The sequence below is a fragment of the Mesoplodon mirus genome (genome assembly GCF_964341445.2).
Source record: "Mesoplodon mirus genome assembly, chromosome: 7".
In the NCBI taxonomy this organism is placed as follows: domain Eukaryota; kingdom Metazoa; phylum Chordata; class Mammalia; order Artiodactyla; family Ziphiidae; genus Mesoplodon; species Mesoplodon mirus.
Genome location: NC_138983.1, coordinates 75038899 through 75065504, shown reverse-complemented (window position 1 = coordinate 75065504; position 26606 = coordinate 75038899). Strand labels below are relative to the sequence as shown.

At 44.6% G+C, this 26606-nt stretch overlaps 1 long non-coding RNA gene across 3 annotated transcripts in view; it reads left to right on the top strand.

Moving 5' to 3' along the window:
• Positions 1 to 16995: 16995 nt before the first annotated feature.
• The window catches only part of LOC309807105, a 49635-nt gene continuing 40024 nt past the window's right edge, over positions 16996 to 26606 (top strand). Inside the window, exon 1 of one of the 3 annotated variants that reach the window (XR_014294503.1) lies at positions 16996 to 17324. This is a non-coding gene — a long non-coding RNA (uncharacterized lncRNA). The remainder of the gene's footprint in view (positions 17325 to 26606) is intronic. The other 2 variants (XR_014294502.1, XR_014294504.1) reach the window with 2 other exon arrangements.

Sequence of the window (26606 nt, the reverse complement as noted above, 5' to 3'; positions counted from 1 at the left end):
ATATAATCAAAGATATACACCTTAGAAAGACATGAGTTATTTTCCAATGTATATAAAAAATTAGAAGAGTCCTAATACAAAAATCAGATATGGGGCTTCCCTGGTGGTGCAGTGGTTGAGAGTCCGCCTTCCGATGTAGGGGACACGGGTTCGTGCCCCGGTCCGGGAAGATCCCACATGCCATGGAGTGGCTAGGCCCGTGAGCCATGGCCACTGAGCCTGCGCGTCCGGAGCCTGTGATCCGCAACGGGAGAGGCCACAACAGTGAGAGGCCCGCGTACCGCAAAAAAAAAAAAAAAACTGAGTGACAACTTAAATGATATATGGAATATTTTGCTGACTTACAAGAACATGCAGAATTAACTATGACCCAGTTGAAATGTTAATTTTATTTTAATGTGTATGTTGGGGTGGAGTCTTCAAGGTGCCAGAAGACAAGCATTCACCCATCCTGTTTGGAACTGCAGCACACAGACACTTTCAGTTACCCGTTCTGTTCATTCCACAGAATCATCTTGAGAAAACATACTGTTTTTTATGGACCTGGTATATATCTTAATTAGTTTGAAGAATTTCCCAAATACCTGTTAATATGTAGTTCTCCAATTCCAATCTTGCCACATCCTGTACCAGTGACACAGCACATATGAGTTTTATTTCTCTTTCTTTCTCTGGGATGTTCAGAACCCAATGAAAGAACAATGGAATGGCATCAAAGAGATCAGGGTTCTTGACTCAGATTTACCATAAACTAATAGTGTCCTCTTGGGAAAATTATAGTTATTCTAGGCCCCTTTCCTTTTCTTTCCTTTGACAGAGCTGCACTAGATGACCCCAAGGAACACTGCACTCTTTGCAGTCGTAGCTTAGATGTTACTGGTTTTTCTGAAACAAATGAGGACGATGACACGTGAAACTGTGCAGCATCTGTGTAACTATGTGTTCTTAGAGTTGCCTCCATTTTACAGGTGATAAGATGGCTGAGCACAGAAGTAGATGTCTTGACCAGAGGTTCCAGAGTAGACGGAACTGAACCTCAAGTTTCCTTCTTTCCTGAAGCTCACTTAGCCAAAACATAGGCTTCTGAATATTAAGCTGTAAAGCATATTATCAGTATGCTTTAAAAGAAGCGGTTCTTCTAGGATTTCCAATTAATAGCAGGAGGTTTTGAAATTCTTCAAAGATCATCTAATTTTGTGAGATTTACAGCTCTATTTTCCTGTCAAGCAAGTTGTATTAGTGCCAGATAATCACGTGAGCTTCCGGATGCTTCTCTGAACCTCTTGAAGTTTTCTTCTTGCTATCTGAAATTCATGCCAGATAAGCCTTTTTCTAGAGCGTATGTACAGACTTGTGTGTTTTTATACAGAAAAGCGATGCAGTGAGTGAGGACGGGGGTTAAGCCCTCATTCTCAGAGTGGTATTGAGCTCCTGGTGAAATATAATCATCATTTCCTCAGAATCGAAAAGCAGTTATCTCTAGTTTTCAATCCCATTAACTATTTATACATTTATGTATGATACATGTATTTATTGTACCTACTAGGTGTGTTCTCTTTGGGAAGTACAAAGCTCTTTGAGACATAGGTTGTTCATTTTTTTGTTTTCCCACAAATACTGCGACCTTTTGAGCAGGAAGGTCTATATTTTACTAACATCTAGAGCCAGCAGTTAACAAGGTGTCTAAGATGTAGTCAATAAATATGAAATACATAAATGAACACATTTTTAAGGAAGGGCCAGGACATGAACAAATAGAAATTTTTCATTTTCAGTCACAAAGCAACCAGAGACATAAAAATGATACAGACAACAAGTGCTACGGTCATTCAAAGAAGGCATAGAATAGATACAACAAGGATCTCCTCTATGGCACAGGGAACTCTACTCAATATTTTGTAATAACTTATAAGGGAAAAGAATGTGAAAAAGGAATCACTGTGCTGTACACCTGAAAGTAACACAACATTGTAAATCAACTATACTTAAATTAAAAAACAAACAAACAGACAACAACAACAAAAACCCAAAGAGGTCTTAGAAGTTTTTATGAGATTCCATAAGAGAAGCCAAATGAGGACGGGAGAGACGGCTTTTGAATCAATTCGGAGGTGAAGTCACAGAGAAACTTGTCTTTGACCTGAACTTGAGTTTCCATTAAGATTGCAACGCAGGGATATTACAGATGAAGGTAATCACATAAACTTACTATACTGAAACTTGCAGAGGTTATGAGCGTTGTTCAAGATCCCAAAGCAAGTGCATTGTGGAATCAGAATTTTAAGTGAGGCCTAATGAACTAAAAACAAACAAACAAAAGAACAAGCCCTTTCTGTGATACCATGTTGCCTTTGAAGTCGTTCTATTGGTGGGTTGGTAGAAACTGGTTCCAGTGTTTCTGGCAGGAATGACTAGCTCTGTCCCCCCACTGTCCCCCGCCCCCGAGTTGATCCTCAAAGTTTCCTTTAGAATGGACTTGCTAAAATGCAGACCTGCAAGTATTCATGACGCCTGTGTCCAATCATTTCTCCTGCCATTGCCTACTTCACTTCTGGATTATATGAACAATTCACTGTCTTCTTTTATGCTTTTCCCTCCTTCAAGAATTCCTTTCTCCATATGGGGCACCTGGGAAACCCACTTCAGTTTTCAAACCTCAGTTTACATATTATGTCTTTTGTGCAGTCTTCTTTTGAGTGTTGTGATCACACGCTCCTTTTTGCTACCCTTGCACTTCTTCATTCCTGGTTGTTGCACTCGCTACACTGTATTGTGATTGTATTTTTTACATATCTCTGTCTTCTCCTGGGCAACATTCCTTGGGGCCAGGGACTACCTTTTTTCATCTATTGATGTTGCCTTAGCATGTTACTTGTTGTGAAGTAGTTAGTTATAAAAATGAGATTTGATTAAATTGAAAATTGTTATGTACATATTAGTTATTATCATTTACAGATATAACAGGAAAAAATATTAATGTTGGTGCTGAAAGTTCACTGCTAGTAAATGGTGGTGGTACTTGACTTCACATATTATTTTCCCCACTATTTTATATCTTTCTACCTGACATGTCTTCTTTATTTCCATCTATGTTTCTTTATTACTACACCAAGAAAAACAGGGATAAGTGTAGGGCTAGGCCATACTTGGCTGGAATAGTAAAGAAATTGTGTGGGGTTTTGGTGAGAAAATCCTGAAGCATACAGGTCTGCATCTTCCCTTTGCTGCATGTGGAGGGTTCTGCTTCTAAAGACTTTTATTAGCAACTAATCAAGATGGGTGTTTTGGGTTTTTTTTTTTTGTGGTATGTGGGCCTCTCACTGTTGTGGCCTCTCCCGTTGCGGAGCACAGGCTCCGGACGTGCAGGCTTAGCAACCATGGCTCACGGGCCCAGCCGCTCCGAGGCATGTGGGATCTTCCCGGACCACTGCGCCACCAGAGAAGCCCAATCAAGACGCTTTTGCACAAGGCTCCTGATAAGCTTTTGGTATACTAAGAGTAAATCAGAGTTAACGGAGCTTCTGATTTCTTTTACATTGTCAATGTGGATGATCATTTTTTACTGCTGGGGGTGGTGGTGGTGGGGAGTGAGGGAATGTTCCTTTCCTGCTCGTGATGTTTTAGTCCTGTCAAGAGAGCTCGTAGGGTCCTATCAGCGCTGCTTCTTTACTGACTCTGCCCCAGGGTGATCAAGTGACTTATATAGAAAGCTTGAAAAGAATTAAGTGAGCATGCTTGCCCTGACTAATTCTGTTCTCTCCCTTGAGAGTGTGAGTGAGTGTCTTCTGTTTCTCTCATTCTGTGTATTACTAGTTAGTAAATCTGCCCCATTCTGGGGTTCAGTTATGTGATCATTTCATTCAAACTGGATTCTCAAGCCAGGGTTATCAACAGTAACAGGAATATTCGGCCCTCCATCTTTTCTCTTATTTTCTAATTTATGCCAAACCAAATGGAATTAAGGCATTGTAGCTGCTGAAAGGTAATTAAAAGACCCTAACATTTGGTGCATTACTTGGGAACACTGAGAAATAAAAAGAAAGGAGCAGACATTTTGGAGAGGAAAATGTCCATGTGGAAAATCTTTTGGTACTGCCAAGGAAGGTATTCCAGTGCCTTGGTCTTTAATATATGGTGGGATGTTGGGACCTTTGACTGTTTGAAAATATTTAAGTTTGTGCAGTAAACTGCTGAAGCCTAGAAAAGGTTTAAGACATGCTGTATTATTCTCCCGTGCTTATTGTAACATACTACCACAAACTTGGACGCTTAACACAATAGAAATTTACTATCTCACAGTTGTAGAGGCCAGAAGTCTGATATCAAGGTGTCAGCAAGGCTGCTCTCCCTACAGATGCTTTAGGGGAGATTCTACCCCTTGCCTCTTTCAGCTTCTGGTGATTGCCAGCTTCCTTGGCTTGAGGCCACATCACTCAGTTTTTGTCTCTGTCTTCACATCACCCCCTTTCTGTGTCTGTATCTTCTCTTTTGTGTGTCTCAAATGTCCCTCTGCCCTTCTTGTATAATAAGGACAATTGTCATCCTATTTAGGACCCATCCAGATAATATAAGATGGAAATCCCATGTCAAGATCCTTAATGACATTTGCAAAAACATTTTTTTTTCAAATGAAGTAACCGTCAAGGATGAGGACATGGATATATCCTTTTGGGGGCCACCATCCAACCCACTCTACCAGCCGTAAGATACTTTGATTTTGGCTGATGGCTGCAGCTTATGGTGTGGGAAAGTGGCTGTTTCTTTCGAGCCACTTAAGTAAAGGTCTGACATAAAGAGAAGGGGCATTAGGGAGTTGCAGGTGACTGAGCAATACCTGGAGTGGAATGAATAAGGCACCTGGAGGGTCTTTAGTATACCTGGCACTTGACTTGAGAGTGTGCAGGAGTTTACAGGGCAGAAACGTCTCAGGCAGCTGTCCATCAGCCAGCTGCTGCAATAGCAGCCACAGCCAACTGTACCCTTCAGGTCCAGTTTTTCCCAAGCAGGCTTGACTGAGACAAAGACTCAATTGTAAGGAAAACATGTTTTATAGAACTTGTCGGCATTGACACATATGGTCTACCGTAGGCTCAAGTGACTCCCCTTACATGTGGACCCAAGCTGACACTGGATTTGTCAATTATGTTGGAGAAAGAAATGTTCTCTTCAAGGCAGCTGCCTTTGGTCTAGGCAGTTCCATAGCAGAAGGCAGTGAAAATGGCCATGGCGGCATAGGACTGTCAAATCTACGCCTCAGACCTGGAGGTGTAATGTCACTAGACAGAACCCATAATTAGTTCAGTACTGCAGTATGAACCACAAGGTCATCAAACAGGAAGGATAGCTCAAGAGTCCACGTGTGATAGATGCTCAGGGCTGTGCACTGCACATGGCAAATTCATGGTGACAAATCAACGTCAGGCTAAAAGATTCCTCCTGGTTCGAAGTTTGCAGGTCAGAAATTTCAAAGAAATGGCATAGACTAATGGACATCCTAGTGAGGCTAAAACCAAAGAGACTTTCTCTTTCTCTCAAATGCCATTGAGTTTCTGCTATGTTCTTTGGTCAAATTCTGTACTGGATTCTGGGAACAAAAATGTGCCTAGTTTCACTCTTCTAGGAGTGGGGGATTGGCTTGCTTTTGAGATTGTTTTTAAATTTTGGGGATAGTGCTGTAAAATCAAATTGTATCGTAGTAACTCTTCAGACTCAGCATGGTTCATGAGAGGCTTGATAAACTGATAAAACAGCCAAGGCCCTGAGAGACCCAAACCCGTATCAGTCTGTTCTCTGTGTCTGTGAGTCTGTTTTTGTTTCGTAGACAAGTTCATTTGTGCCGTATTTTAGATTTCACATATAAGTGAGATCATTTATTTGTCTTTCTCTTTTGACTTACTTCACTTAGTATGATAATCTCTAGTCCATCCACGATGTTGCTGCAAATAGCGTTATTTCATTCTTTTTATGGCTGAATAATATTCCATGGTATATATGTACCACATCTTCTTTATCCATTCATCCATCAGTGGACATTTAGGTAGCTTCCATGTCTTGGCTATTGTAAATAGTGCTGCAGTGAACATTGGGGTGCATGTATCTTTTCTTTCTTTCTCTCTTTCTTTTTTTCTTGTCACAAGGCATGTGGGATATTAGTTCCCTGGCCAGAGATGGAACCCATGCTCCCTGCACTGGAAGCACGGAGTCTTAACCACTGGACCACCAGGGAAATCCCAGGGTTGTATGTATATTTTTGAATTAGAGTTTTCTCCGGGTCTACGCCCAGGAGTGGAATTGCGGGACCCTATGGCAGCTGTATCTGTTCTCTGCACGTCTCACATCAACCACCTGCACTCCAATCCTTGCTCTCAACGTCATCTTCGGGGAACCCAAGCTGCGACAGGGACCTTGACAAGAAGAAATGGCTCAGGGAAAAGCTACCTGCACAGGGAGGAGATAGAGGCCATCGACCCTGGGGTGTGGTGGGGAGAGTGGGCACAGAGATTTATCATTTCACCCCCGATACTCAGCCCTCCTGGCTGCCCCACTCTAGGTCACCTCGGGATACCCAGGTGACCCGGTTAGAGTCCCTCCCTGTGCAGGAATCTAGGGGCACCAGCGGGTCTGAATAATATTAGTGCAGGGTCTCCCCCACGGCACTGGGGTTATTTGGGGTGGGTCATCCTCTGCTGGGGGCCCCTCCTGGGCACTGTGTGGGGTTTAGCAGCATCCCTGGCCCCACCCATTTGATTCCAGGGGCCTCTCCACCCCAGTAGTGACCACCACAAATTTTCCCAGACATCACCAAAAAACTGGGGGAGGCGGGGGCAGGATGGCCCTGGGTGAGGACAGCTGTGTTGAAGCAACCAGCCTGGCCCAGGGCAAGGTCTGCCCCAATCCCGTCAGAGCCTGCATTTAGAACTGCCCCTTCCCTCTCCCACCTCCCCTGCCCTGCAGTGGTCTCCGAGACATCATCCCCATGTAATCCATCACACCTTCTCAGTTTACTGTCCCCAGCACCTAGAGGAGTGTCTGATGTGTAGTAGATGCTTTATAAATACTTGCTGAATAAAGGAGTTGAATAAAGGGATGAGTGGATGAATGAATGAAGGTTACCATGGAAGGAGGGGGGAGATTCCCTTTCTGGCTCTCTGGGGTTGGGAGATCAAGTGAGAGATCCATGCTAAATAGGCTGACCAGCCTTCTGGGGTTCCCTGGGAATGAGGGTTTCCCCACAGTTCCAGCGCTCAAACCTGAGCGGTCCTGGGCAAACTGGGGGTGGGTGTTGGTCACCCTATGTAAACAGTAACAATTCCAACTGCAATAGCAATGGCCAAGGACCTCTAGGGTCTTACTGACCAGGCAGAGTTCTTTACCTGGCGGGGAAAGTGACACAGGAGGGAGGGAGGGGTCTAAGGAAGAACATCCCACACGACAATGTGTGCCAATGGCCCTGGGCCCAAGGTCACACCTGACCAGGGCTTGCTTTTTTTTTTTTCTAGTTTACTTTTTCCCACGTGGGTATGCAATTGTCCGAATGCCATTTATTGGAAACTCCTTAATTTCCCCACTTTCTGTCATATCAGGTTCTCACATATCTCCTTCTGGACCTTTATTCTATACCATAGAGCTGTACGTCCCATCCTGCACCACTAGGGATGTTTCATCACTCTAACTTTACTTATTTTTTTTATTGTTTTATTTATTTTTTATTAGTTTCTGCTTTATAACAAAGTGAATCAGTCGTACATATACATCTGTTCCCACATCCCTTCCCTCATGCATCTCCCTCCCTCCCACCCTCCCCATCCCACCCCTCCAGGCGGTCACAAAGCACCGAGCTGATCTCCCTGTGCTATGCGGCTGCTTCCCACTATCTATCTTCGTTACGTTTGGTAGTGTATACATGTCCATGCCTCTCTTTCGCTTTGTCACAGCTTACCCTTCCCCCTCCCCACATCCTCAAGTCCATTCTCAAGTAGGTCTGTGTCTTTATTCCTGTTTTACCCCTACGTTCTTCATGACATTTTTTTGTTAATTCCATATATATGTGTTAGCATACGGTACTTGTCTTTCTCTTTCTGACTTACTTCACTCTGTATGACAGACCCTAGCTCTATTCACCTCATTACAAATAGCTCAGTTTCGTTTCTTTTTCTGGCTGAGTAATATTCCATTGTATATATGTGCCACATCTTCTTTATCCATTCATCCGATGATGGACACTTAGGTTGTTTCCATCTCCGGGCTATTGTGAATAGAGCTGCAATAAACATTTTGGTACATGTCTCTTTTTGAATTATGGTTTTCTCAGGGTATATGCCCAGTAGTGGGATTGCTGGGTCATATGGTAGTTCTATTTTTAGTTTTTTAAGGAACCTCCATACCGTTCTCCATAGTGGCTGTACCAATTCACATTCCCACCAGCAGTGCAAGAGTGTTCCCTTTTTTCCACACCCTCTCCAGCATTTATTGTTTCTAGATTTCTTGATGATGGCCATTCTGACTGGTGTGAGATGATATCTCATTGTAGTTTTGATTTGCATTTCTCTAATGATTAATGATGTTGAGCATTCTTTCATGTGTTTGTTGGCAGTCTGTATATCTTCTTTGGAGAAATGCCTATTTAGGTCTTCTGTCCATTTTTGGATTGGGTTGTTTGTTTTTTTGCTATTGAGCTGCATGAGCTGTTTATAAATTTTGGAGATTAATCCTTTGTCAGTTGCTTCATTTGCAAATATTTTCACCCATTCTGAGGGTTGTCTTTTGGTCTTGTTTATGGTTTCCTTTGCTGTGCAAAAGCTTTGAAGTTTCATTAGGTCCCATTTGTTTATTTTTGTTTTTATTTCCATTTCTCTAGGAGGTGGGTCCAAAAGGATCTTGCTGTGATTTATGTCATGGAGTGTTCTACCTATGTTTTCCTCTAAGAGTTTGATAGTTTCTGGCCTTACATTTAAGTCTTTAATCCATTTTGAGCTTATTTTTGTGTATGGTGTTAGGGAATGATCTAATCTCAAACTTTTACATGTCCCTGTCCAGTTTTCCCAGCACCACTTATTGAAAAGTCTGTCCTTTCTCCACTGTACATTCCTGCCTCCTTTATCAAAGATAAGTTGGCCATATGTGCGTGGGTTTATCTCTGGGCTTTCTATCCTGATCCACTGATCTATCTTTCTGTTTTTATGCCAGTACCACACTGTCTTAATTACTGTAGCTTTGTAGTATAGTCTGAAGTCAGGGAGCCTGATTCCTCCAGCTCCGTTTTTCGTTCTCAAGATTGCTTTGGCTATTCGGGGTCTTTTGTTTTTCCAAACAAATTTTGAAATTTTTTGTTCTAGTTCTGTGAAAAATGCCAGTGGTAGTTTGATAGGGATTGCATTGAATCTGTAGATTGCTTTGGGTAGTAGAGTCATTTTCACAATATTGATTCTTCCAATCCAGGAGCATGGTATATCTCTCCATCTATTTGTATCATCTTTAATTTCTTTCATCAGTGCCTTATAATTTTCTGCATACAGGTCTTTTGTCTCCTTAGGTAGGTTTATTCCTAGATATTTTATTCTTTTTGTTGCAATGGTAAATGGGAGTGTTTTCTTGATTTCATTTTCAGATTTTTCATCATCAGTGTACAGGAATGCCAGAGATTTCTGTACATTAATTTTGTATCCTGCTACTTTACCAAATTCATTGATTAGCTCTAGTAGTTTTTCGATAGCATCTTTAGGATTCTCTATGTATAGTATCATGTCATCTGCAAACAGTGACAGCTTTACTTCTTCTTTTCCAATTTGGATTCCTTTTATTTCCTTTTCTTCTCTGATTGCTGTGGCTAAAACTTCCAAAACTATGTTGAATAAGAGTGGTGAGAGTGGGCAGCCTTGTCTTGTTCCTGATCTTAGTGGAAATGGTTTCAGTTTTTCACCATTGAGGACAATGTTGGCTGTGGGTTTGTCATATATGGCCTTTATTATGTTGAGGAAAGTTCCCTCTGTGCCTACTTTCTGCAGGGTTTTTATCATAAATGGGTGTTGAATTTTGTCGAAAGCTTTCTCTGCATCTGTTGAGATGATCATATGGTTTTTCTCCTTCAACTTGTTAATATGGTGTATCACATTGATTGATTTGCGTATATTGAAGAATCCTTGCATTGCTGGAATAAACCCCACTTGATCATGGTGTATGATCCTTTTAATGTGCTGTTGGATTCTGTTTGCTAGTATTTTGTGGAGGATTTTTGCATCTATGTTCATCAGTGATATTGGCCTGTAGTTTTCTTTCTTTGTGACATCCTTGTCTGGTTTTGGTATCAAGGTGATGGTGGCCTCGTAGAATGAGTTTGGGAGTGTTCCTTCCTCTGATATTGTTTGGAAGAGTTTGAGAAGGATGGGTGTTAGCTCTTCTCTAAATGTTTGATAGAATTCGCCTGTGAAGCCATCTGGTCCTGGGCTTCTGTTTGATGGAAGATTTTTAATCACAGTTTCAATTTCATTACTTGTGATTGGTCTATTCATATTTTCTATTTCTTCCTGATTCAGTCTTGGCAGGTTGTGCATTTCTAAGAATTTGTCCATTTCTTCCAGGTTGTCCATTTTATTGGCATAGAGTTGCTTGTAGTAATCTCTCCTGATCTTTTGTATTTCTGCAGTGTCAGTTGTTACTTCTCCTTTTTCATTTCTAATTCTATTGATTTGAGTCTTCTCCCTTCTTTTCTTGATGAGTCTGGCTAATGGTTTGTCAATTTTGTTTATCTTCTCAAAGAACCAGCTTTTAGTTTGGTTGATCTTTGCTATCGTTTCCTTCATTTCTTTTTCATTTATTTCTGATCTGATCTTTATGATTTCTTTCCTTCTGCTAACTTTGGGGGTTGTTTGTTCTTCTTTCTCTAATTGCTTTAGGTGCAGGGTCAGGTTGTTTACTCGAAATGTTTCCTGTTTCTTAAAGTGGGATTGTATTGCTATAAACTTCCCCCTTAGAACTGCTTTTGTTGCGTCCCATAGGTTTTGGGTCGTCGTGTCTCCATTGTCATTTGTTTTTAGGTACTTTTTAATTTCCTCTTTGATTTCTTCAGTGATCACTTCGTTATTGAGTAGTGTATTGTTTAGTCTCCATGTGTTTGTATTTTTTACAGATCTTTTCCTGTAATTGATGTCTAGTCTCATAGCATTGTGGTCGGAAAAGATACTTGATACAATTTCAATTTTCTTAAATTTACCAAGGCTTGATTTGTGACCCAAGATATGATCTATCCTGGAGAATGTTCCATGAGCACTTGAGAAAAATGTGTATTCTGTTGTTTTTGGATGGAATGTCCTATAAATATCAACTAAGTCCATCTTGTTTAATGTATCATTTAAAACTTGTGTTTCCTTATTTATTTTCATTTTGGATGATCTGTCCATTGGTGAAAGTGGGGTGCTAAAGTCCCCTACTATGATTGTGTTACTGTCGATTTCCCCTTTTATGGCTGTTAGTATTTGCCTTATGTATTGAGGTGCTCCTATGTTGGGTGCGTAAATATTTACAATTGTTATATCTTCTTCTTGGATCGATCCCTTTATCGTTATGTAGTGTCCTTCTTTGTCTCTTCTAATAGTCTTTATTTTAAAGTCTATTTTGTCTGATATAAGAATTGCTACTCCAGCTTTCTTTTGATTTCCATTTGCATGGAATATCTTTTTCCATCCCCTTACTTTCAATCTGTATGTGTCTCTAGGTCTGAAGTGGGTCTCTTGTAGACAGCATATATATGGGTCTTGTTTTTGTATCTATTCAGACACTCTGTGTCTTTTGGTGGGAGCATTTAGTCCATTTACATTTAAGGTAATTATTGATATGTATGTTCCTATTCCCATTTCCTTAATTGCTTTGGGTTCGTTATTGTAGGTATATTCCTTCTGTTGTGTTTCTTGCCTAGAGAAGTTCCTTTAGCATTTGTTGTAAAGCTGGTTTGGTGGTGCTGAACTCTCTCAGCTTTTGCTTGTCTGTAAACGTTTTAATTTCTCCATCAAATCTGAATGTGATCCTTGCTGGGTAGAGTAATCTTGGTTGCAGGTTTCTCTCCTTCATCACTTTAATTATGTCCTGCCACTCCCTTCTGGCTTGTAGAGTTTCTGCTGAGAGATCAGCTGTTAACCTGATGGGGATTCCCTTGTGTGTTATTTGTTGTTTTTCCCTTGCTGCTTTTAATATGATTTCTTTGTGTTTAATTTTTGACAGTTTGATTAATATGTGTCTTGGCGTATTTCTCCTTGGATTTATTCTGTATGGGACTCTCTGTGCCTCCTGGACTTGATTAACTATTTCCTTTCCCATATTAGGGAAGTTTTCAACTATAATCTCTTCAAATATTTTCTCAGTCCCTTTCTTTTTGTCTTCTTCTTCTGGAACCCCTATAATTCGAATGTTGGTGCGTTTAATGTTGTCCCAGAGGTCTCTGAGACTGTCCTCTGTTCTTTTCATTCTTTTTTCTTTATTTTGCTCTGCATCAGTTATTTCCACTATTTTATCCTCCACCTCACTTATCCGTTCTTCTGCCTCACTTATTCTGCTATTGATCCCATCTAGAGTATTTTTCATTTCATTTATTGTGTTTTTAATCGATGCTTGATTCATCTTTAGTTCTTCTAGGTCCTTGTTAACTGTTTCTTGCATTTTGTCTATTCTATTTCCAAGATTATGGATCTTGGAAATAGAATGTTGGATCAGCTTTACTATCATTATTCTGAATTCTTTTTCAGGTAGACTGCCTATTACCTCTTCATTAGTTAGGTCTGGTAGGTTTTTATCTTGCTCCTTCACCTGCTGTGTGTTTTTCTGTCTTCTCATTTTGCTTATGTTACTGTGTTTGGGGTCTCCTTTTTGCAGGCTGCAGATTCGTAGTTCCCGTTGTTTTTGGTGTCTGTCCCCAGTGGCTAAGGTTGTTTCAGTAGGTTGTGTAGGCTTCCTGGTGGGGGGGACTAATGCCTGTGTTCTGGTGGTTGAGGCTCGATCTTGTCTTTCTGGTGGACAGGTCCACGTCTGATGGTGTGTTTTGGGGTGCCTATGGCCTTATTATGTTTTTAGGTAGCCTCTCTGCTAATGGGTGGGGTTGTGTTCCTGCCTTGCTAGTTGCTTGGCATAGGGTGACCAGCACTGTAGCTTGCTGGTCGTTGACTGAAGCTGGGTGCTGGTGTTGAGATGGAGATCTCTGGGAGATTTTCGCTGCTTGATATTATGTGGAGCTGGGAGGTCTCTTGTGGACCCGGGTCCTGAAGTTGGCTCTCCCACTTCAGAGGCACAGCCCTGACTCCTGGCTGCAGCACCAAGAGCCTTTGTCGTTCTTCTTAAAGTCTAGGACTTCAGAAGATCATCTCAAAGGCCGCCCGGCACGAGCTTCAGAGGACCATGCACAGTGAAGTAAGTGCAGCTCAAATTAAGAAGAAAGGCCAAGATTCAGCTCTTCGGTCCATTCACTCCCCTCGTGATGAGGATAGGTTTCAAAACACCCCACTTAGCCTTTGGGCACACCAGAAGCCAGTTAAACCTGATGAGCTAAATTGGATACACTTGATGGTGAAGGGCACGGTGGGCCTGAGTCGTGGCTGGTGGCTGCGTGGAGGTGGGCGACGGAAGCGGCGTCACCAAACATTGGCTGCCCTTGCTCCGGCCTGCCGTCACTGCCCCAGAGTCGGAGCTCTACAGTGACCATGGGAGAGAGCTCTCACTTGGACTGTGAGTCCAGGGGGCACTGGCCTCGCTGGGTTCGGGCTGAGCGATCTCAATATCTTGTAATAACCTGATTGGAAAACTTCTTGTCCTCAATTCATTGGCTATACTGGATTTTTTTTCTTGGGTCAGACCTTCAGACTTCTACCAGAAATCGTTCCTTTGGGGAAACCAGGCCTTCCCAGAAATTCAGGAAACTTGAACAAAGTAGCTTCAGGTGCTTCCACTTTTGAAGCTGAAAGACACCATAAGCAAGGCCAGTGGTGGTCGTCAGGGATGGTCCTCTTCCATGTGCTGGGCCCACTTCTCCTCCTCTTGAGCTTCCTTTCTCCAGGGTGCAGACACCATCTGGTCTCTCTCCGTAGACCCGGAATTCAGCACCTCACAGGCCGAGAACCAGAGAATGAGAACCCAGGGCGCTACGCAGGTTAAGTGAACTCGCAACCTCTAACTTTATTTTTTATTCATTTATTTTTTTGGTTGTGCCGTGCAGCATGTGGGATTTTATTTCCCTGACCAGGGATCGAACCCGCGCCCCCTGCAGTGGAAACTCGGAGTCTTAATCGCTGGACCTCCAGGGAAGTCCCCAGGGCTTGCTTTGACATCCATCGAATGGTGGCGGGTGGACACGGGGAGCAGCTGTCTGTGAGCCATCCTGTGTAGAAATGCAGGGTGGAGGGCAGGACAGCTGGAGCGGGAGGGGAAGAGGCGGAGGAGGGAGGGAGGGAGGGTGGGCGAGAGACAGAGAGTTTCCGGAGACAATAGCTCTGGCCATGTCCTAGGGCATGAAAGCTGAAAATAGCTCCTAGTGCCAGGAGCCTTGGAGCCACAGCCTGTGAGCCAGGGTGACTGGCTCTCCTCCCTGGTGTGTGTGTGTGTGGGTAGCTCTGGGCTTCTCAGGCTGGGAATGGGATGCACGGAGCAGGGACGGAGTAGGGACCCTTCTCTCTGGGACCTCGCGGGCCATCCTTAGCTCACAAAGCTGAGCCACCCCTGGCCCTACGAGTGGGGGGCTTATCCTCCCTGTCCCCTGGATCACACCCCCTCACACACAACTTCCCCATGTGTGCTCCCAGCAGCCAAGAGAATCTGTTTTTAAAAGATTTGGGGGAGGGGGGTAAGCATACAAACAAGAGCAGAATGGATACTTTTTCAGAATGGGAATGGCTCTGTGTAACCCCACCCCCAGGGAAACCACAGTCCTGACCTCTAACACCCTTGACGAGTCAGCCTTGGTCTGGGCTTGCGGACCCATGGAAGCTTCCTCATCCCCTCTTTCAGACCCTGTCTCTCCCTCGGCGTCTTTGTGAGAAGCACCCGGGGAAGTGGGACTGCTAGGCTGTACTGCTGCTAGAACTCCACCTGGGCTCCACCAGGCTCCAGCCCCCCGCCCTGTGCACCTCTCTGACCCTGAGGCACCTCAACTGGTAGGAGCGGCATCACCTTCCCTCCCGGGACTTGTGACACTTAAGGGAGACACCAAAAAGACAAGCGTTTGGCTCCCTGGCTGGCAAAGAGCAGGTGCTCAATTGTCATAAGTGTCTGTATCAGTGAGGCTTCTCCAGACAAACAGAATCCATAGGGTGTGTGTGTGTATATACACACACATACATATGTACACGCATACAAAAATATACAGCTGTGTATATATGCAGTATGCATACAGACATATACACATATAGTATATGCAATACACACATACATATATACACACATATATAAAATGCATCGTTTGTATATATACAGTATGTATACACACATACAATACACATATACACTATACATACACACATATAAAATGCATAGTTTGTATATATACAGTATGTACACATGCATATAACATATGCAATAGACACACCTAGGTACATATATATCATACATATATACACACATACAAAGATATTTAGATGTGTATATAAACAGTATACATACATATATAATATATGCAATACACATACATACATATAGACACATATATACACCTACATATAAAAGCATGTAGCATAAAAATATATATGTACTGTACATATAAATTCATCATATATATACATATATATCATATATATAAGATATATACACATACATATACACAATGTATACACACACATACACACCTATATGTAAATATGCGCATGTACATACACATATAAATATATATGCAAGTGTGTCTATATATAGTATATACATATATACATATAATACCTATGCAACATATACACATACAGGTATACAACATATATACACACCTATATATAAATATACACTGTATACATACATACGTACAGCGTACATCTACTGTATATATACACACACCCATATATCAATATATGGGTGTGTGTATATATACAGCATGTTCACATTTATAATATGTATACTATATATATACACATACATACATGTATACAATATATACACACAAATATATAGGCTTGTATGTATACTGTATATAGTACTTACACATATAATACAAACGCACGCACATATAAACATGTGTATACATATATATAATATGTATACACATATACAAATTAATAGGCTTGTATATATTCAGTATTTTTACATATATAGTTTTGTTTTAAGGAGTTGACTCATGTGACTGTGAGGCAGGCAAGTCCGGGCAGGACTCTGGGCTGGAGACACAGGGAAGAGCTGATGTCCCAAGGCCACTGGAGGAACAGTTCCCTCTTTCTAGGGAACCTCATTTTTCTCTCCAGTCCTTCAACTGATGGACGAGGCCCACCCACGCCGCGGCATTGACAGTCTCCTTTACGCAAAGTGGACCAATTTCAGTGTTAATCTCTTCTGAAAAATACCTTCCTGGCCACATCTGGAATAATGTTTGTGGTTGCCGGGGCCCCACGCAGTGTGCACATGAGATTAACCATCCCCGTGGCGATGATGACACTTTATTTTCTCCCTTGAACATTGTCCCTACTATTCCAATTAAAATGGCAGTGCCATGAGGGCAGGGCATTTCCTTTTTTGCCAGTACTGAGCGTCCGCGGTCTGGTGCCTAGCATAGGCTAAATACACGGCATTTTTGTGAACAGAAGCCGGGATTCCAGCTGTCATATTTAATGAGGAATTATAGTCTTCTTATTGGGGGGGAGGGGGGGTGTCACGGTACGTCAAGGGCGGGAGTCGAACCCGCCACCCCAGGCCCCGAGGGGTCTCCTCGGGTCCCCACTTCGGGCCGGTGGGTGTGGCTGGGGGCAGCCGAAGACGTGCGTGCGTGCGTGCGTGCGTGCGAGCGGGCGTGTCCACAGGGTGGGCCGCGGGCGCCGCGAGTGGTTCGGCCCGGTCCCCGGCTCATTGTGCTCGCCTCACGCAGGCCCGAGTTCGCAGCAGCGCTGGAGGCCCGGGGCCTGTGACCACAAAGAGGGAGGCGGGGGCCGGACGGGAGCGCGGCGGCGGTGGCTGAGGCCCAGGCCAGGCCCCTTCCCCTCACTGCCCGCCTGCCTGTTTGCCCCGCCCCCGCCGGCGGCGCCGCGCCCCTCCCCCAACCGGCAGACTAGCACGGTGCGGGGGCGGCGCGCGAAGACATGGGGGAGAAGCTGGAGCTGAGGCTGGAATCGCTCGTGGGGGCCGAGCCCGCCGTCTGCCCGTGGCCGCTGCCGGTCTACGTAAGTGCCACCGGTCCCCTCCTTCCGGACCCCCGCCCCTCTTCCCCCACGGCGCGCGCTGAGCCCACCGAGAAACGGAGCGACTCGAGTCGCCAGACCTTCTTTGGAGCCCCCCTTCCCGCCCCGCCGTGGTTCTCCGCGGCCTTTTCCAGCCCCCGCGCGCAGGGTGGGCAGAGGGGAGCCGGCGCCGGCCGGGGGCGCAGACTCGGCCGCGGGGACCCCGGGCTTCTGAGGGGCGCCCGAGCCGGTCTGCGGTTGGCTCTGCAGGGCTGGGGACCCCGGTCTCCCCGGGCCTGGACTGCCGGCGGGCTTGCCCTTCTGTACTTTAGGATTTGACATGTAGGGTTTCTTTTGCCTGGTAGTTTATTCTTAGCGCTTTCAACGTGCTTAGGGTTTTTTTTTTTTTTTTTTTTGAGGGCACCCTTTCCTCCCTCTCTCCAGTTTTTTGTGTTTCTGTTTTGTTTTGTTTTAGTTAGGCATTTTGTCCCTCTGATCTTAAGTGGGTGGGCTGGCAGGACACTTGGAGAGGAGGCGTGCTGTCCCCTGATCTTGCGTGGCCTTTGGAAAATGACACGCCAAAGGGAAATTTACACACAAGTCCGGTGATTCCAGAAATGCAGTGTGTCCGGCCAGGTGGGCGCCCGGCCCCTCGTCCCCTGTGGCGGCGTGGTGCGCGTGTACCTTGTCTCCGGGTTTACGCTTGGGCCCCGCAGCCCACCTTCCGGAGGGAAAGCGCAGCGGGCGGCTTGGGCCGGCGCCTTTGGGGCGCCCTTTCGTGCGCTCAGCTTGCGGGGGACCGGCCTCCAGGCGACCCGGCGGGGAAGCCCGCGCGACCCGCGCGTGTGTGTCAGTTTTGTGGAAAGTGTGTCGCGGCCGGGGTCGGGACGCTGGGACCGCCTGGAGCCGATGTTGACTCCGAGCCCCGGTTCTCCGCAGTTATCTGAGGTCCGAGGGTTTCCAGCCCTCCACTGCGCACTGGCGCTTTCTATTTTTGCCCTTCCTGTGCCTGGAGGCGCGGCTGAGCCTGGGCTCTGGCTTTTCCGGTTGGGTAACTCCAGGCGGCCCGGGTGGGCGGCCTGAGCAGCAGTGGGCCGGGCGGGGAGACATGCCAGGGGAGGGAAACTGAAAGTGGGGAGAACCTTCAGAACTCCAGCTGATCCACTTGCCTCGCCTCCCCGCCCCTCTTACTGCACTTGTCATGCCGGGGATGGCTGGCCGGCACATTTTTCAAAATGTACGAATTTGTGTGTCCTTAGTAGCCGTGAAGCGTAGTTCACTTGTAGTGCACAGTTGTAGGAGTTTTGATCGCCATCAGGCGGCAGAGCAATCCTGTCATCCCATTTGCTGCCCTTTGGCGCCAGGGTGCCTCTAGCCTCTTGGCCACTAATCTCCTCTCCGTCCCGAAGGTTTTGGCTTTTCCAGAAAGTCAGATAAACGGAACAACAGCATGTAGCTTTTTGATTCTGGCTGCTTTGGCTCAGCAAAACCTATGCGAGATTCCTCCCGGGTTTGTTTTTTTTGCTGTTGTTTAAAATATTTATTTAGGTAGTTATTTACTTGGTTGTGCTGGGTCTTGTTGCGGCACATGGGATCTTCATTGCCGCGTGCAGTATGTTTTAGTTGCGGCGTGGGGGATCTAGTTCCCTGAGCAGGGATGGACCCCGGGCCCCTTGCATTGGGAGTGTGGAGTCTTAGCCACTGGACCACCAGGGAAGTCCGTCATCCCTGTTGTTGCGGGTATGAGAAGCCACTCCTTTTTCTGGCTGTGTTGTATTCCATTTTCCGTTTGTCCATTCGCGTGCGGGTGGCAGGACTTGTGGGATGTTTCCAGTTTTGAGGGGATCAGGAATAAAGCTGCTGTAAACATCCCAGGGCAGGTTTCCATGTGAACTTGGGTTTTTACCTCACTTGAGAAAATACTCAGGAGTGGGACTGGGGTCTGTGCTAAGTGTATGTTTAACACCCCTTCTGCATCTTAGAAATTGGTATTTTTGAATATTGGAAGAGTTTAGAAATCCACTGTGACCCAGCACCCAGGCACTTGAAACGAAGTTGAAAGTTCATCTGGAGATGGTCACGTTGTCGCCGTCACTGTTTTTTCTTCGAGGCAGAGCAAGGCCACAGATGTGTAACCCTTGTAAGGAAGGCCTCGTGTGTCCAGGCCGTGGCAGGACCTGGCTTTCTAGTGGTGGGCGGTTCTGCAGTGGAGAGCGTCTTTCCCTTGCTGGCCAGACCTCGCTTGGCAGGGTGCGGGGTGTGCTGCCTGCCTGGCCGGGCGCTCTTTCTGCCGGTCAGCAGCCGTTCCTGGTGTGTCTGTCCTACTACCAGGCAGGCGGTCAGGGGCCCTAGTGACGCGCTCAGCGAGCCGCAGCCTTCCTAAAGCTTTGCGGGTAATGTCTGCTACCCTCCCATTTCCCTGCTGAGGAATTTTGCTTTCTCATGGGAAGTGAGGGGCCAGTACTTTATAAGAGTTCATATTTTATGGGCCTCCCTGGTGGCGCAGTGGTTGAGAGTCCGCCTGCCGATGCAGGGGATACGGGTTCATGCCCCGGTCTGGGAGGATCCCATATGCTGCGGAGCGGCTGGGCCCGTGAGCCACGGCCGCTGGGCCTGCGCGTCCGGAGCCTGTGCTCCGCAACGGGAGAGGCCACAACAGTGAGAGGCCCGCATACCGCAAAAGGAAAAAAGAAAAAAAAGAAAAAAAAAAAAAAAAGAGTTCATATTTTGTGATGACTCGATGCTGAATACATTAAGAAAAATGGGCTCCTTCCAGAAGCTTAACTTTTCAGAAGGTCAGATTTCGCATGTGACTGCACGTTTGAAATGAGTGAGCTTGTTTGTTCATGGATTCATTCATTCTGCAAGCACCTCCTGGATATTTACAGTGAGTGTTCCAGGGGGCGCAGAGGACAGTAGACAGTATTCTTTTTTTTTTTTTTGATTTTTGAATTTTATTTTATTTTTTTATACAGCATGTTCTTATTAGTCATCAATTTTATACACATCAGTGTATACACGTCAATCCGAGTCGCCCAGTTCAGCACACCACCATCCCCACCCCCCACGGCTTTCCTCCCTTGGTGTCCATATGTTTGTTCTCTACATCCGTGTCTCAACTTCTGCCCTGCAAACTGGTTCATCTGTTTGAGACAGCTTTGTACTTCCCGCTTCCAGGGGCTCTTGTGTGGGCACTGCGAAGCGGGGTTTTAGATGGTGCAAGGTGGAGGGTGGGCACTAGAACCGGTGCCCAGTGTCCGGGTGTGCGTGCGCTAGATGGGGCGTGCGGCCTAGGACTCCTGCCGGCTCGGTGACCCCGGCCGAGTGCTCTAAGGCTTCTAGGTCTCAGTGTTCTCATCTGTAGCATGGGCTGAACAGGACTCACTCTCTCTGGAGGTTACAAGGTCGAACTGTGTTAATGCTTGTAGACCCTACAATGTAGAACACTTAGGACAGTTTGGAGCATCGTTAATTGTTCCACAGATATTACCTGGTCTGTTGAACGACTTTGCCTGGTACACGCCAAAGCGATTAGGAAATTGGTATATCCCAGCTTTATTTCCTTTCCATTAAAACAGGGCTCAGGAAAAAAAAATCTGTTTTTCAGTAGTCGTATCATATAGTGGAAAGAGCACTGGTGTGAAGGCAGCTTAGGGTTTGAATTCCAGGGCTTATGCTGTCTGTGGCCTGGGCAGGTTACTTTTGAACTGCAATCCCCACACTTGTAAAATGACATTAATAACCACTCTTTCTGTGGGTTCTTAGAATTAATTAAGCAGGTTATGTGTGTAAAGTATCCTGGCACTTGAATGAGTTGTCAGAACCAAGGGCTGCTGGAGACGATGCTTCTGCCCTAGGTAATCTCCCCTTCTACTGGGCGGCAGGTAAACACAAGCACAGTAGTCAGTGCTCTGGAAGAAGTGAGTTCTGGTGCTATAGAGCACAGAATCTCTTTTTTCTTTAATTTTTATTTTCTGTTGGAGGATAGTTGATGTACAATATTGTGTTAGTTTCAGGTGTACAGTAAAGTGATTCCGTTATACATGTATCCATTCCTTTTCAGATTCTTTTCCCGCACAGTTTGTTCCAGGCTATGGAGTAGAGTTCCCTGTGCTGTGCAGTAGGTCCTTGTTGATGATCTATTTGATATAGAGTCGTGTGTCTATGTTAACGCCAAAGTCCTAATGTATCCCTCCCCCCCACCTTTCCCCTTTGCAGAGCACAGAATCTTGGAAGGGGAAGTTCAGGGTAGGCTTCTTGGAGGAGGTGCCATCCTTTCTAAGGATATGTAGAAGCTCCTGGGGTGGCAGGAGGGAGCAGTGTGTGTCAAAGTTTGAGAAATATAAGAAAATATGGCAAAACTAAGGTATAGGACTGGAACTCAGGGTTTGGGAAAGAAATGAGAGTTGATACTGGAAACTTAGTGGGGCCCAAGAGAAGGGGGCCTTGTTTGTCCTGTCAGAAGTTTAGATGTTTATCCTGAAGGCTGTGGGAAACCCTGAAGAACAGTGAGATGGACTTCTGGTTTAGAGACTTACTCGGACCTCCATGTGCAAGGCACTTGATTGGGTGCAGGGTGAATTGTAATCTAAGGTTCCCACTTAAGTTATAAAAGGTTGGACTGGATTTTGCAGATCTGAGAGAGAATGGGTGGGGCCTGGTGACCAGTTAGAAAAGGGAGGGCAGCAAGCGTGGGTGACAGTTTACAGCTGCATCTTTTTGAGAGATACAGAGCACAGTAGGAAGGTATTGGGGGTGGGAAGAGGATCTTACTTCATCTTCAGTGCTTTAGAGGGGCCTGGTAGACAGGTCTGGGCCCAAGGTTCAGATCTGTGCTTTTGCGGAGGAGAGGTGTTTGAAGGCATGGGAGAGACTTAGGTTACCCACAAGAAGATCCAAAGAATCATAGGTCTGAGGGCTTTTTAAGTGGGTATACTGAGGAAGTTTATAAGCTGAAAGAAAGCAGCCAGCAGAGAAGGGGTGTGAGGATCTAGGAGAGGAAATGATTGTTCATTTGTTTTCAAAAAGCTGAATACTTATCGTGTGCCTGGCCCTTTTCTAGGATCTGGGGTTCTCACCATGTGTTACCTCTTCTGCAAGGACAGTTCAACTCATCCCCTGGTGAAGAGAAGTCAGATTATTCTTTGCATCCCATTCAGGTGTAGGAACTGTTCTGTACCTCTGAAGGGACTTTACTTAACCAGAGTAATAAGTTAGAAATCATAAGAAATTAGAGCTGGAAGGGACCTTAAAAGCCACTGTACTTAATTTTGCCTAATATTTTACATTGAATGTAAGAAAAATTTATTGTAGAGCCCATTCTCTTCAGAATTCCTTCCCTGAACTTTCTTTATGACTTTCATCCAGTGGGTCTAGCTTGTAAATTTTGGCCTCCTCCTAAATTTGCTTCTTCATCCACATTACATTTTGCCCCGACTATGGCAGAAACTCCTGGGTGGTTTCGCGGCCCCTGGTCTCAGTTCCTCTAAGTTCATCTGCCTACTCGGGTTGAGTGATCTTCTAACATGACAAGATATGCCTAAAATAATGCTGCTAATGGCTTTCCCACACAGAGTTAGTGCATACTAGCCGCCCAGCGTGTGCTCTGCACAGAGGCCTGTAATCTGAACTGTGCTTTGCCAAGCCTCCTGGGGCTCTTTGGCCCTGAGGAAGGGGAGCTTTTTGTGATCACTCCCTTTATCTAGTCAGTCCTTCAGCTGCGGGGCGCCTTTTTCTAATCAGCGGAGGCACCCTTACTCAGCCAGTGGTAGCCCCAGGCCTCATCACCTGTGGGATACAAGCCATGCTCTCTCCCAGGCTTGCTTGGGCCAACATCTCTATTTTCATTTCTGTCTCTTCTCACACTTGGACCCCTGGTCTTTAGTCATCCCCACCTGCAGTATTTACAGTGCCCAGCAGGAGTCAGGCTTGAGTGTCTTTGCACAGGTGCTCCCTGTGCAGTTAATGCACCTCCTACTCCACCTCTGCATAGCCTCATCTTTCCAGACTGTACTTCAGGGTTATCATGAAGCCGTCACTTAGATACAACTTTTGGCCTCCATAGGCACTTCTGTGCTTTATCTCATGTGATTGAAATTTTGAGTTTATAGATCTTCCTCCTTAATGAGGATTTAAGGACAGGAGTCATTTCTAATCCTTAGCACAGAGCAGATGCTTTTTAACGGTGATAAAATGTATGGTTTAAATGACTCTTTTTACAATAATTTTGCTTTAGCTTCTGATAGAAATAAAGTTTCCGGATGTTGTGTTCCTGCAATAAGAAATAAAGATGTGACCTTCCAGTTGTGTAAAGCCCATCAATGCTGTGTAAGTGCGTCAGGTGCTCTAAGGAACGTGGAGCCAAGTGGGCTAGTTGTGAGAGAGAGAGACTTAACTATGTTAACAAAGGTAAGCCTTCATTGTGTCCTGCCAACATTTGACAGTTGCTTTTGGGCAAACTAAATTTATAAAATTTTAAACTGTTCCTCCCCATTAAAGGGATTGAATATTTGGCCACTTTGGTGCACCTGTGTCTTGCGAATTGTCCAATTGGAGATGGAGGTTTAGAAAGTGAGTTTCAGTCTTGTTTAAGTCTCTTCCCATCAGACTGGTCTCGTGATTTCCTACACACCATGTTACTTCCTGTCTACCTTTCCTTGGTGGTGTTCATGCCTGGATTGTCTCCTGTACCTGCTCAAACCTTGGTCCATTCTCATTTGTACCATGGAAGTTTGTCATGCCGGATACTGTCAGAACTAATTTTACTTAAGTTTGTGTTAAGGTGCAAAGCACACGTTTTGTATATTATCTGTTTTTTGTGTTTGTTTATATTTTTATGGTTTCTCTTCAAGAAATATTATGAGTAGGGAAATAACAAGATGTAAAGAGCAAAAAAGTCATCATTCTCTTTTAAGTTGTTAGAACATCTACCTGCAATCATAATGCACTGTGGTATGTGTTAAAATAGGAAATATGTGTCATGTCCCGTAGGAGCAGGAAAGTCAGTGGTGTTAGTGAGGGTGTGTCATGGAAGTAATCACTAAGCAGGTGACTGCTGGTTGGGGTCCTGAAACATTAGTGTGTGTTCCCTGTGTCCAGTAGTGGTCTGGAGAGGTCAGGAAGCGTGCCTTTCAATTTGAGGGAACAGAGGGTTTGAGGTCCTCTCTGTTCTATTGCTCTAGTATAGTATACTGCATAGCAGCTCATAAAATACTGTGTTTATAGTTGATATTTAAATCGCTGATTGATCATCAAGATTGGGATGTATCATTGGAAATGAAAATAGGAAGAGTCTTACGCTTTTTAGGTTTTTCCTTTTTTTCCGATGTCTCAGAAGGCTCTTTGATGGGGGACTTTTTATTCTCCCATACAATTCCATGAATACTTATACCCTGGCACTTATTTTAATGGCATTTTCAATTTATAAATGTCTCTGAAACACATACTGTAAACTATTTGAGGGTAATGACCATGGCCGTTGATGGCACATCTTAAATGTGCATCGTGTTAATGTTTGAGTGTCAAGTGGTCTACCATCAGTGCTTCCTTCTTTCACCCAGTTTTCTTCCTCATTTCCTTCTCCAAATTTGTCTCATTTTTCTACTCTCCCTTTTGCTTCTCTATTCTTGCTTTCTCTTTCCCATTGCATGTGTCATTCTTCTTCTTCTTCTTCTTCTCCTTCTGACTTCATTATTATGGCCAACCAAAACCTTTTCCAGGATTGTCTCTATCTTCCTTTCCTCTTCATTGCCATCCACAAACTCTTAGAGAATATTCTTGCTTGACTCCCTTACTTCCTAGCATACCCATGTACTTCCTGATCAGTTTAGAACATTGAAAAGGGTTGCAATTTTTAAAAATAGGTAATTATAATCAGTCTTCTTTCACCTCTGGCATAAGACTCTTCTTCCTCAATCTGACCATTCTTAAATCTAGAAGTACTCCAGCTCATTGGTCTCCCTTATCCGCATGTTTAGGCCAAAGAACTTGTGAAACCTTAGCCCTGTTTAATACTTGAATTTATCAAAACATAAGAGGGCTAATTCTGCCTAAGGGCACCAAAGAAGAATAAAGATGCCACAAATAAATGTTTAGTCCAGATTTATAATGGACTCTTAAGTGCCTAGTTGAGTGCTAACCGTTAACTCACTTGAACACCAGGGAGGTCATGACACAAACTAACATGTTAATTGTAAAGACACTTCACTTCACCATTCCTCAATGTAGCTGATAAACTGCATCCAGTTAGCTTAAATAACATGAATGATGAATTTCCCTGTGTATATAAATTGGGAGTTTCTAAAGTTTTCTTTTTCCCTTTGTACAACTACTGACTGGCACCTCGCTTGGTCAGTGCAATAGGAAATGATGACTAAGAAACACATTGTCGGGGCTTCCCTGGTGGCGCAGTGGTTGGGAGTCTGCCTGCTAATGCAGGGGACACGGGTTCGAGCCCTGGTCTGGGGGGATCCCACATGCCGTGGAGCAGCTGGGCCTAGTGAGCCATGGCCGCTGAGCCTGTGCATCCGGAGCCTGTGCTCCACAACGAGAGAGGCCGCGGCAGTGAGAGGCCCGCGCGCTGCGATGAAGAGTGGCCCCCGCTTGCCGTAGCTAGAGAAAGCCCTCGCACAGAAATGAAGACCCAACACAGCCAAAAATAAATAAATTAATTAATAAAAGAAACACATTGTCTCAATATCAGTGGACATAATGTCCTAGTAGTCTATAAAAATCTCAAAATTCTTAATCTAAAAGGTAGGTCTGCCAATCTTATATCCTTTTCCTTTGTTAATATAAGTATCCAATCTATGAAGGTCTCAGTTTCCTTACTTAGAATAGGAGGTGGATAGATTTGCTAATATCTAGGGACGTTTCCAATTTTAATATTCCCTAGTTATAAGGGCTGAGCCAAATACAATGGCTCCCTTAATCATTAACCTCGCTCATGATGAAAGTTATCAGCAAGTTCTACTTGTAAGAGATCAAACATTCATATCCATGTATATTGTAGCACATTGACTTTTACAGAACTCCAAGTAACACAACGTAGTTACATTCATAGACTTAAGGTCACTGTGGTATACTTTACAATTTTTCTTTTCCCTAGGAAGGAAATGTAGATCCCTAGGAAGGGATTTCTTTCTCTGCCTTTCAGTAATGTAAGCCTTTTATTATCTCTTGGATCCTAAAAATGGGTAGGGTTTTGGCAGGTGGAGCTTAGGACAGACATTCCAGGTGACAGGGACAACAGGAGAAAGGGCAGAAGGAAGAATGGATTTTCAGAAA